The sequence below is a fragment of the Cynocephalus volans genome, chromosome 5 (genome assembly GCF_027409185.1).
Source record: "Cynocephalus volans isolate mCynVol1 chromosome 5, mCynVol1.pri, whole genome shotgun sequence".
Taxonomy (NCBI): domain Eukaryota; kingdom Metazoa; phylum Chordata; class Mammalia; order Dermoptera; family Cynocephalidae; genus Cynocephalus; species Cynocephalus volans.
The window spans coordinates 46761197-46773413 of record NC_084464.1 but is presented as its reverse complement, the minus strand read 5'-3'; the positions used below and the strand labels follow the sequence as shown (position 1 = coordinate 46773413).

General features: G+C 47.0%; 1 protein-coding gene across 3 annotated transcripts in view; it reads right to left on the bottom strand.

The window, feature by feature from the left end:
• PPARD (peroxisome proliferator activated receptor delta) overlaps positions 1-12217 on the bottom strand; it is a 78460-nt gene that overhangs the window by 60391 nt on the left and 5852 nt on the right. Inside the window, exon 3 of one of the 3 annotated variants that reach the window (XM_063096400.1) lies at positions 8884-9005. The exons of the other annotated variants lie outside the window; for them this stretch is intronic. The gene's annotated coding sequence lies outside the window, so the exon portion shown is untranslated. The remainder of the gene's footprint in view (positions 1-8883; positions 9006-12217) is intronic. 3 annotated transcript variants of the gene reach the window in all.

Below are 12217 nucleotides of genomic sequence, written 5' to 3'. Positions count from 1 at the left end.
CAGCAAGGTGCAAAAGCAAAAACAGGGCCTGGGGGCTATTGATATCCTCAGACTAGAAGATTCCTCGCTATACCTCCCTGCCTCTCCAGAGCCCAGGCAGAGGCTAGCAGGGTGTACCACAGACAGCTGTCACCTGGAAGTGCCCTGTGGGGTCCCACAGGCAATCACTGGACTCAGGTTAATACCCACTCAAGTCCATGTTCAGACACAAAGAGGAAGATAGTCTTGAAGTTCTGGGCAGTCCAACCAACACCTACAGTCCTGGATGCCGACAGCCTGGAGATACGCTAATAAAACAATCAATACTCATGAGTGCTTCTCTGTGCCTCTACAAGTATGAGCTCATTTAATCCTCAGGGGTATAGGGTCTACTGTTATCACCCTCATGAAGGGGTAAAGTGACTTGCCCAAGGCCACTCAGAAACTGGTAGAGCCAGGAGCTTCTGGTAAAGATAGCAGAATAGACAGTCCCCAGCATCACTCTCTCCCACAAATCAACCAATTTACAAGTATAAAAAAGCTACGACAGCCAAGCTGGGGCTACTAGACCTCAGGGGAAGAGGAGGAGAGACCTACAGAGTGCATGAAGGCAGGAGAAGCCACAATGAGAGAAAGAAAAAACCGCTCTGACCATTTCGAATCCTGGCCGTTTCCAGGCGAGAGCTGCTAAGTGCACAGAGCAGGAGCCAGCAAAAAGCCACAGCTGTGCCTTTCTGATGAAGTTGCTTGCAGGCGGTAGGGGAGAAGAAGGCCTTGGTGACCTCCAGGCCAGCAATACCACTAATAGGGTTCCCCTGGACCCACATAGGAGCGAGGAGCCACAGCACCTGAAAAAAAGGAGCCACTCAGAAGCCAGTGAGTCATCACAAGGGACCAACGCATGGCCCGTCCCATGAGAAGTGTTTGCAGCACGGGTGATGGGGGAGACGGGACCACCAGGAGAACACTGGTGCACAGCAAGGACAGCTGATCTGCCTCCCAATCAGTGAAGGGCCACTCAGAGGAGACTGGTCAGGAATACAGAATTGCATAGGGTGCAGTTTGACGAAAAGACTCAGGCCCAGACCAGTGTTTCTATACAACCCAGGTGCACTGGATTTCACTAAGCCTGGAAGTACCTATAAAGTCAACCATTAAAACCTGAGCTGCACAGAAAGCCTTCTCTAGGGAATCAGCAGCAAAGCAGCAATTTAGCTCAACCACAGAGCTCAAGTACTGGTCCCCACAGGAAGTTCCCCCATTTTAGAAGTAAGCAAAGGACAGCAAATTAGTTCCAGCACAGAGTTTGAGTGGTGGGAACAGCAAATAATCCAACATAGAACTGAAAGAAAAAACAGAGTACCCACAACCAGAGACAAAGTTTGATATTAACTAGTAAAGGTCTCATTTCACCAAATTACACCTATAACACCTAGAAGGACTGGAAGTCCCCTGAGCTACCAAGCCAGAAAGCAGGGAAGGCCAGAGGCCTCAGCCATGCCCCTTGACACCCACAACTAGTCCTGAGGGTAGGGGCCAAGGGCCTCAGCCACACACCGCCAACAAGCGCAACCACCCCAGTGACAACCACTAAGCTGCCGCAGAAGCGCCCTGGGCTCTCCCAAGCCAGGGCAGTGGGGGGCCATGGGCCTCAGTCACACCCTCCCAACCTGAGCAACCAGCCCAGTGACAACCACCAAGCCACAGCAAGAAGGGCTCCAGGTTCCCGAGCTGGGGTGGTGGGAGGCGAGGGCTTTTGCCACACACCCCTGACACCTGCACCCAGCCCAGCAATGACCAAGCCACTGCTGGAAGCACCCTGGTCTCCCCTGTGGGAATGTGGGGAGTGCCACATGCCTCAACCCCACCCCTCCTCCTTCCTCCTCCATCACATTTCCTTCCCCCTTCCCCTCACCCACCTCCCAACTGCTCTGCAACATCATAGAATGTAAAAAAATAATATTAATAAAACAAAATAAAAAAAAGAAACTGGTAGAACCAGAATTCAGTCCCACACAGTCTGGCTCTTAACCACTACCCCATATTCCCTCGAAATTCTTACTCTCAGGAACAGGCAGAGAGCTAGAGTTACAGAGTGCCACATGCTACTTCCTGCTCTGCTCCAAATGAAAGCTCGTTCTCTTCTGAGAAGCCAAACAGATGAGGAATGAGGCTGTCTGTCTCAGCTGCCCTCCCAGCAGCCTGACGAGGGGTCAGCAAGGCAGATGGGTGGGTATGGTTCCCAGACACCAGCCAAGGCCACCACTGAGATGCCACCTATGCCTGCCTCTTCTGGTTCCCAATGCCATTCCTGCACCCCAACCCCTGCCTCCAAGCCAGGAAATGGGAACAGAAATAGAAAAGCCTCTCTAAAAATAAACAAGGGATGGCAAGGTACAGGAAAGGAGAAAAACATAATGCCACTGCTGGTTTGAGCACAGTAAGTTCTGCTGGTCTGCATAGGGCCTATGTCATGAGGCAGAACAGTTATCAAGAGCCCTGATCCCTTTCAGCCTCTGCTCAGATGCCTACAAATGCACACTTGCACAAATTTGCACATGCCTGGAAAGCTCAGGCTGAGGTGACACTGGCAGGAAGAGCAGTTACTGAACTGAGGACAGGGACTCCAAAGGACTCAAACTCCAGTTCTGCCACTTGTTTGCTGTGTGACTCAAGTGAGCTGTTTAACCTCTTTGATGCTACACCTTGTCTGTAAAATGAGAATACCAATACCCACATATTGCAGGCTGGTGTGAAGGGAGGGAGCTCATCCATGGGGTAATGATTAGCTCAAGGGAAAACGTGAATAGAGGCAATATCCCTCCTTTCCTTCTCTCTGTAAGTGCACAACTAGGCGATCTCTTTCTCCTTTCCCTTCACCAGACTGAAAGCCTCTGATTAATCACTTAGAGCAGAGATTGTTTTTCTCCCTAGAGTCCCTCCCACCATACATGCCTGGCCTGCAGTTTGGCTGGTTAATTTCTTACGGTTCTAGGGGGCTGCTCACTGCCTTGGAGCAGATCCAGGGAGCCCGTAAGCACGACCATTCTCAGGGCCTCCTCTGCCCACTGACCTGGAATGAGGCTCTGCAGGGGGCCCCATGACCTGCCAAAATTTTGCTTCTGCTCAGTGACCAACAAGAGATTCTGCTGTTCTCTGTAGCCAACACCAGTCTGGCCAGTTAGGCAGGTACTTTCCAAAGTAGAACAATTAGATTCAGCCAGCCATCCCTCCTCGGAGGGCCTGCTATGTGGTGATCAAAGACATGACATGGGCTTTAATAACTTGGGCTCAAATCCCAGCTCTGCCACTCATCAGCTGTGCAACTTTAGGCAATTTTCCTTACCAGTCTGAGTGTCAGAATCCTTATCTGTAAAAGGGATACAATGACTTCTACCTCCTGGGGTGTAGTGTGAATTTAAAAGTGATGTATGTAACATGATTAGCACAGTGCATTCAACAGATGGGAGCCATAATTTACTCTGGCAGTTACAGGCTATCTACTGGCTCTGCAGTGGAAAGGGGATTAGACACATGTGTGGACACAAGTCACCTCAGCTCCTGAACTCGCTGTCCAAAGGCAAAGCCTAGAATGCAAGCAATGACTCCACTATAAGCTACCACGGTAGGTGCCAAGCCAGAGGGATGAGAAGGAAGCCTTTCCCAGATCCTCTAGGGAGGAAGGGCAGGAAGGGCAGGAAAGGGGAGAAGGAGGCAATTGGAAAAGATTCTGCAAAAGCCAAAAATCTCAGTTGTCTCCATTGACCTTAACAAAGGGGAGGGCCAACAACTGGGACAGGGTCCTCGAGTGAACATGATGATTTAAGTTTCCCTTTAGAGATGTCTGACTGCTCCCCCATGAAATGGCTTCCCAGGCAGGACTCTGGTGTGGGCTAGTGCCAGGGCCACTTTGTGGGAAGGCCACTTAGGCTGGCCATCTGCTCAAACTTCTACCTGACAAGTACTTGGTGGGCATCTCCATGCAAGGCACTTGAGGGCTCTATCAAAGAACCAATATCTGGAGAGATGGCCTAATGAACACCCATCATGACTAAGGACGTGACTGTGCATTGCAGGCTGCTCCCTTGCAACTCAACAAGGTCTCTGACTCATACAGAGCATCAGGTGGATGGACCAATTTTCTCGCATGGCATGAGGTAGAAAGCAGAAGGAAGGCAAGGTGCGGGCTGCAGCACCTGGGCAGGAGCTCTGGGAGTGCTGGAACCAGCTCAGGAAAGGTACTCCTTGGTTATCTACAATGTGTCTACGGTGGTGGTACAAAAGCAAATCAAAAACAGATGCTCTTGGGCTGGCCTGTGACTCACTCAGGAAAGTGCGGTGGTGATAACACCAAGGCCATGGGTTCGGATCCTATATAGGGATGGCCGGTTAGCTCACTGGCTGAGCGTGGTGCTGACAACACCAAGCCAAGGGTTAAGATCCCCTTACTGGTCATCTTTAAAAAAAAAAAAACAGATGCTCTTGGTAGTGAGAGAGAAGATAAGGCTAAGACAGGCTTGCAGGGGACAGAGGCAGGCTTGGCTTTGGTGCAGATATGCATACTGGGTCAGGGAATGGGCTAGAAAACAGACTGAACTTTTTTTAAGGTGGTACACTGCAAGGATATGAAAGGTAAACTGTAGCTACACGCTGTAAATACACTGTAGCACTAAAATGCCAAAGACAAAAGTTATAGGAATTACATACTGCAAAAGAATATAAACAGGGCTGGAGTGATATAATTTTGATTGGATGCACTCTACAATTTGGGAATTTATTTACCTAGTGATTATCACTTGGGAGCTAGAAAGTATTAATGGTCAGTTTGTTTATTACCCAAGATTTTTTATTTTTCAATGACAATCTATTTGGTCCCATTATTTTTTTCCTTTTTTTCAGCAGCTGGCCTGTATGGAGATCTGAACCCTTGACCTTAGTGTTACAAGGCTGCACTTTAACCAACTGAGCTGTCCCGCCAGCCCCCAATCCCACTATTTAAAGCAGGTGCTAGGCAGAGTCATCCAGGAATGTAAAATTAGGGACACGGGTGTGGAGATTTAATCCGGGGAGATAATTTGTACCCCGGCCCCAAGATGACAGAGCTCACTGTGGACTACTAACAGGCTGGCATTTTGACAAGTTGTCAGAGCACCAGAACTGTCACTGGGCACTATCCAGGGAGAGAGTGGCTTTTCCACCTGTGCATGCTTGACCTTTTGGGATCTGATTCTTAGAAACCCAATCAACACTGTGAGGACCAGAGGAGGGAGTGGGCTGCATAGGGCACAGGTGGGGTATGGGGGTGGGCTTCACTCATCTCTGGAGACAGAGGGAAGGAAGGATGAACATGAAAGCAGGGTCACCTGCTGAAGCTGAGGAGGCAGAGTCCTGCAGCTGCTCAGGGATGGAGAGGGGGCAGTGAGTGCAAGGGCCTGGGTGAGAGCCCCTGCCACCCAACTTGAGTAACAGGGAAGAAGGCACACTGTGGTGCTGCCCCTGGGAGGGAAGGTCATGTGATGAGGGGGCTAAGAAAGCGTCTCAGGTGGCAACTGTGGGACCCACACTGGGCAGAACAGAAAGGGTGGAGTGGAAAAAAGTGGCAGGCTCCGGCGCCTGGCTTTCCTCCTGGGGCTGAGGAGAGTGATGGAGGTGAACACCCCAGAAACCACCCCAGGACTGCCTGCTGAGAGCAGCCAAGCTGCACTTGTAGGTACACAAGCCCCACACTTGTAGGTACAGTTGTACACTGGCAGGTACACAGCCCCACAGCTGAGAGTGGGACTGCTTTAATTATTCAGAAAGAGGAGGTTGCTTTTTTCCCTCTTCTAATATTTTAAACTGACTGTATTTACCTGCTGATATTCCCTAAGTATGTGACAAATATACTACAGAAAGGAGCTAAGGAACCCAGGCACAGAAACAGAGGTGGTATGAGGAGGCAGGAAGGAAGGAGCCAGTGCCAAGTGAAGTACAAGGCTGTGCAGGGCTTCAGGGCCCAGGCCACGGCTGACTCCATCTCCTCCCGCTTCCTCCTCCCTCCCTCTGCTCCAGACACACTGGCCCCCTCAATATTCCCCAAAAGCACCGGCAGCGTGCCACCTCAGGGCCTCCATGCTTGCCTTCCCTCTGCCTGCAGGACTCTTCCCACACGTGGCTCACTCACCTCCTCCTCCATTTTACCTTCAGTGAGGCCTTCTCCTGGCCCTCTATTTAAAACTGCCATTATCCCTGCTCCGACATTCATTCATTCATTCATTCATTTATTTTAAAAAGATGACCAGTAAGGGGATCTTAACTCTTGACTTGGTGTTGTCAGCACCACGCTCTCCCAAGTAAGCCACAGGCCGGCCCCTGCTTTATTTTTCTATATAGCATTTATCACCATCTGACATGCTGTTTACTTAATTCTGGGGCTGGCCAGTTAGCTCAGTTGGTTAGAGCGTAACCTCATAACACCAAGGTCATGGGTTCGGATCCCTGCACCACCCAGCTGCCCCTCCACTACAAAAAAAAAAAACTCAAACAAACAAACAAAACAAAAAATTTTAAAAAACCCTAATTCTGGCTCACTCTTCCCCTCACCTCAACTGCCATGAGGGCAGGAAATTTTTATAATCTACTTTGTTTACCCTTTCATCCTCTATGCCTAGTACTTGGCACATAGGAGATCCCCAATAAATATCTGTTAAATGAATGGAAGAAAAAGGAGTAGAGGGGAAGAAAGGATTGGAATTGGATTTTAATCCTGGATCCTTAATGGTCTGAAAGAAACCCTTTATTACTGATCTGACTGAAGAAGATGTGGGGAGTTCCAAAAGCAAGAATCAGATACTGTCTGAGGCCTTCTCTGCGGCCTTCTCTTTTGCTCCCAAGAACTCCCTAAAAGGTTCTCCCAAAGTGCAGACTGTATCGAATATTAGTTCGGAAAAAGACTGGGCCTATATTCTCCTAGTGCCATGAAAGGGAGATCAGCCAAGTCATCACCTATGCCTGGAGGCAGACAAGCCCTATATTAGCTTCCTGTTGTGCTGTAACAAATTATCAGAAACTTAGTGACTGAAAACAAAACACATTTACTCTCTTACAGTTCTGGAGGTCAGAAGTCCAAAATTAGTTTCACTGGGACAAAATCAATGAGTTGGCCAGGCTGCACTTCCTCCAGAGGTTCTAAGGGAGAATCCATTTCCTCGCCTTTTACAGCTTCTAGAGCCTATTCCTCCATCTTCAGAGACAGCAGTGTACATCTTGCTGCACTAGTCACACTGCCTCCTTCCTCTGTGTCCAGTTTCTCTCTGCCTCCTCCTTATAAGGACATTGTGATTGCATTTAGGGCTCAGATAATCCAAGATAATCTTCCCATTTCAAGATCCTTAACGTAATCACATCTGCAAAGTCCATTTTGTCATATAAGATAATATTCAGATCCCTGGTCCACGTGAAAGATCTCTGGTCTTCAGATCTTCGTTCACATAAAAGAAGACCCTGGTCCATGTGAAAGTTCAGATCCCTGGTCCTCGTGAAAGAAGTGTCAGATCAGAAGTCTCAGCAGTATCCCCAGACCAGGGTCTCTCTTTCGCTGTAAGTGCTCGCTATTTAAGTAGGTGGTAGAGAATTAATTTTATGGAATGGCATTTTAGCCCTTGGAGGGTCTCCTTGGAAGGGAAGGGTAGTTTCCTCTTATCCAACCTGAAGACCCCAATGGACTGCTGAGGAATATATTCCAGGATGTGCGTGCGAAGGTCAAGGGGAACTTACCAGGAACTCTAGAGCATCCTGAAGTCTTTTATAGGAGAAGGAGCCACAAAAAAAGGCCTGGGCCTGACAACTAAGCTCCAGATCAGGATGGCAGATAAGCCTTTCTCTCATGAGCACTGCCTGGGGTGGAGAACCCGTCTGGGCTTGGAGGGGAAGACTGCTGTGATCAGACTGCCATGACTACCTAGTAATGTCAGACACCAGGAATGGGCAGGTTAATGGTGATCTGCATGCTAAGTGGTACCAACTCTGCTCTACATGGCACCTCTGGGAGCTACATTAAATGTTGGAGAAGCACAGCTGGGGAACACAACCACTGCAAGAGATGGCTTTACGCCTTGAATGCTGCCCCTCTGTTTGTGGACATCATATGTTTTCTTAGTTGTAACATGATGCTAACTCCTCCCCCAAAGCCCTCACAGACCCACAGAGTTGACTGAGGAGGGTAAACTTCCAATGTAAGAACTATATGCTTATTTTAGCAGGCTTATTGCTGTGATGTTCACCAGTGGACCTACCTGGTTAGCAGTGTTTAGTGGGGAAATGACAGAGCAGTGGTTCTCAATCAGGGGACATTTAGCAAGGTCTAGAGACATTCTTGGTTTTTACAACTGGGGATTGGGGAGTGCTACTGGCATCTAGTGGGTAAGAGCCAGAGATGCTGCAAAACATCTTACATACAAAAACAGCCCACATGGCAGATAGTTATTTCACCCAATATGTCTTCAGAGCTGGGGCTGAGAAACCCTGTACTAGAAGAAATGGAACTGGTGGCAAAGGAAATCAAGTGACAGTTATAAACACGGAAATGTTTTAGGCAATTAAGGAAAACTGAGGAAAAGCACACCTTGCTTGCTTGTTTGGAAAACGGGCTGATGAGCAGAACTCTGGGTTCTGACAAATTCAAGCAAAGCATGTCTTTGAGGAGAGAGTGGGCCCAAGCCTGCTGCAGATGCAGGGCAGCCTGCTCTCCAATGCTGTCAGTTGGGAGAGCAAAGCTGGCTTGTACCTCCATTGGAGTGGTAGCCAAGGAACCCTGTGGCTCTGAGGTCACAACTCTTGGAGGAGGGAAGTGCCAAGAGCAGCGATAAGGATCAAGGGGTTATAGCAGATCACAAAGGAAAGCAATGACAATCTGTTTTTACATACCTACTAGTATGATGACTTGGAAATGAACTTGAGCATGAAGTGGTTTTCCCATAACACCTAGGAGCCTCTCCCTTCAGCGTCCTCCTCATGAGAAAACTCTCTCAAAGCTGTGTGGCTATTAGCTGTGGAGAATTCAGTAATGGTTTCAGGAGAGCTGCGGAGATGACAGCAAGGCTGGGTAGAAGTTAGGTGCTGAAGACTGGACTCAAAAGAAGAAGAAGGTACTGCAGTGCGCTGCCCTGAATGCCAGGAGCTGCTGAACAGAAGAGGAAGGCTCCCTGTTCTGGGGCTAGACTCCCTGTGCCCTGGCCTGTAAAGTGGGGAAGGGGCTAGTTCAGAAAGTCATTTCTTCCTGAGATCCCCAACCCAAAACCCAGCTCAGCAGAAAAGGAACAAACCAGCCCCTACTGAGGTTCATTTCAATCCTTACAGAGAAGAAAATGGAAGCTCAGGACATGCTTAGAGCCAGCCAGGTAACACCAGAGCTGAGGGTCACACCCAGGTCTGCACAGCACTGAATCCACTTGGGCCTCTTCACAAACAATGAAAGGGCTACAGAAAAAGAGCAAGGACTCTCAGTGTTAAACCCAGAAGCCAGGGCCCCAGGGAAGCGCAGAAGGGCCAGCTAGTTGCTGACATCTCAGCTCCACACAGAGCCTTCTCTCAGCTTCCTCAAATAGCTCCTCCAGTTTCAGCCTCCTTCAAATTCTTTTTGCTGTCTGCCCCTCTTGACTCCTTTCTTTTTTCTCCCTCTACGTCTCTGTCCCTACTGTTCTCTAATTGGACCTTCCCTTCTTTTTTCTTCTCGCTCCTCCCCTCACTTCTTAATGGTCTATGATACTGAAACGGAAGTGTACTTTAAACACGGGTAGTGGTGCTAAATGAAATTTTATTTTTCCTGCTTTTAATTTTTGAATAACTTATGCTTAACTTTTTATGAGTCTTGAAAATAAAACCTAAATTTAGTTGCCTTCTAACTTTTGTGAACCCTTTAATCTCTTCTGTGCATCAATAGCCCTAAATAAGGTTGGGGGTGAGGATGGAGGTGGATTACTCCACCCACGCTCTGGGTACTTAATCTGTGTGGCAAATAGCTCAAAATCAATACATTTATCTGCAACCAGAGGAACTCAGGTTTAATGTGGGGAAGAATTTCCTAAGACCACTGCAATAGTCTCCTACCCATCCTCTCTACCTCCATTCTTTCTCTCTACTCAATCCACCTGTCAGCAATATTAACACCATCAGTCCTTGCTCTAAAACTATTGATGGTTCCCCACTACCTAAACAACAGAGTACAAAGTCCTTCACTTGGCATTCAATGTTCTCTATCAACCTACTAGGAATTTCCTAACAGTGGTTTCCTGGAATGAAAATCGTAAGAAGATGCACTTTTCTCCTGGAACTATTCATATACAGTAAAAGCCAGGTTACCTCACATAAGGGATGCTAAAAAGTAGTAGCTGGTCTCCAAGGAGGCATCGTTCACTGGGGAGGGAAAGAGTGAACAATGGGTAGAAGTTAGGTGCTGAAGACTGGACTCAAAAGAAAAAGAAGGTACTGCAGTCCACTACCCTGAATGCTAGGAGCTGCTGAACAGAAGAGGAAGGCTGAACAGAAAAGGAGGCCTCTTTCCCTCCCCAGTGAACGATGCCTCTTGGTATTCACACACTTGTGTAATCCTCTCCTTGAATTTGAACTGGTCCTACGACAAAGAAAACAGTGGAATTGACACTGCATGACTGCCAAGGCTAGGTCATGAGAAATCTTGCCATTTCTGCCTGGATCTCTCAATGCACCCACATTTGGGATACTTCTGCTCAGAACCCAGCTGTCATTTTGTGAGTAGCCCAAGGCACATGAACAGGCCACGTGTAGGCACTCTAGTCAACAGTGAGCATCAAGTGCCTGCCACGTGAATAAGCCAGCATGGATGTCCAACCCAGCTGAGCCTTCGGATGACACCTGCCCCAGCCTCCAGTTGACTATAGCAAGGTGAGAGACCCCAAGCAAAAACCACCCAGCTGAGCCCAGTCAAGCCACAGAACCAGGGAAGAGAGGAATAAAGTGCCAATTTCACTTAAGAATGTCCTAGATGAACCAATGAAAACTAACTTTATTAAATCTTGACCCTTGATAAATGTCTTTGTGACAAAATGGGAGTTACACGATTATCTCAAGAAAAAGCACTTGTCCTTGTGCAGTATATGCATGTATTTAAAAAACACATTGTACCCCACAAATGTGTACAAGTAAATGTTAAAATAAAAATAAATGAATAAAAAAGAAAAAGCACTTGTGGGACTGAGTTGCAAGCTAAACTAGCCACTTCTTTCATGGAACACCATTTTTACTTGAAAGAAAGGGAAGTAAGAATGTCACTTCAAGAAAAAGAACTGACAGTATGTTACCAAGATAAAAATGATAAAAATCAAGCTTTCAAGAGAAAATTTAAATCATGGAAAACTTGTTTTGACCACTGTGAATTTGACAGCTTTCCAATACCTGAAGACTTTTCTGAGATCAGTGGTGATATTAATGAATATGATTTTTTGATATTGTAAACTAAAATGTGTCAACATTTGGAAGATCTGCATAATTTGGTGAACCAATATTTCCAATGACCAATTCATAGTAAAAGATCCATTCTAAGTGCAAGATAGACCGACGGATTTTAATGTGACAAAGTATGAAAGTTTGTTAAGGTTTCAGACTCCACAGTGGACTACCCTTTAAAAAACTACAACCTGTTGAGTTTGGTATAGTATCAAAGAAAAATATCCACAATTATCTGCAAAGACTGTCCTCCCTTTCTCAACCACCTATCTGTGTGAGGCCAGATTTTCTTCATATCTTTCAAACAAAACAAAATATTGCTAGAGGGCCGGCCCGTGGCTCACTCGGGAGAGTGCGGTGCTGATAACACCAAGGCCCCGGGTTCGGATCCCATATACGGATGGCCGGTTCGCTCACTGGCTGAGCGTGGTGCTGACAAAATATTGCTAGAGATCGAATATAGAGGCAGATATAAGAATTCAATTGTCTTTTATTAAACCAGACAAGGAGACTGGCAAAAATCTCTTCCCTCAATAATTTTTTTGTTTTGAAAAGTAGTTATTTATCATTAAAAATGTCATTTATGATAACATGAGTTTATTAAATGAGTAAATTAGTAACTTAAAAAAATTCCCCAGTTTTAATTTCTAATATGGTAAACACAAGCTCTTGGGGTACCCAATCTTTAAGAATGCAGAGGAGTCTTGAGGCCAAAAAGTCTGAGAATCATTGTTTTCCAATATTTTAAGGTTGACTTCAAAATAAATCATCTTTCTCT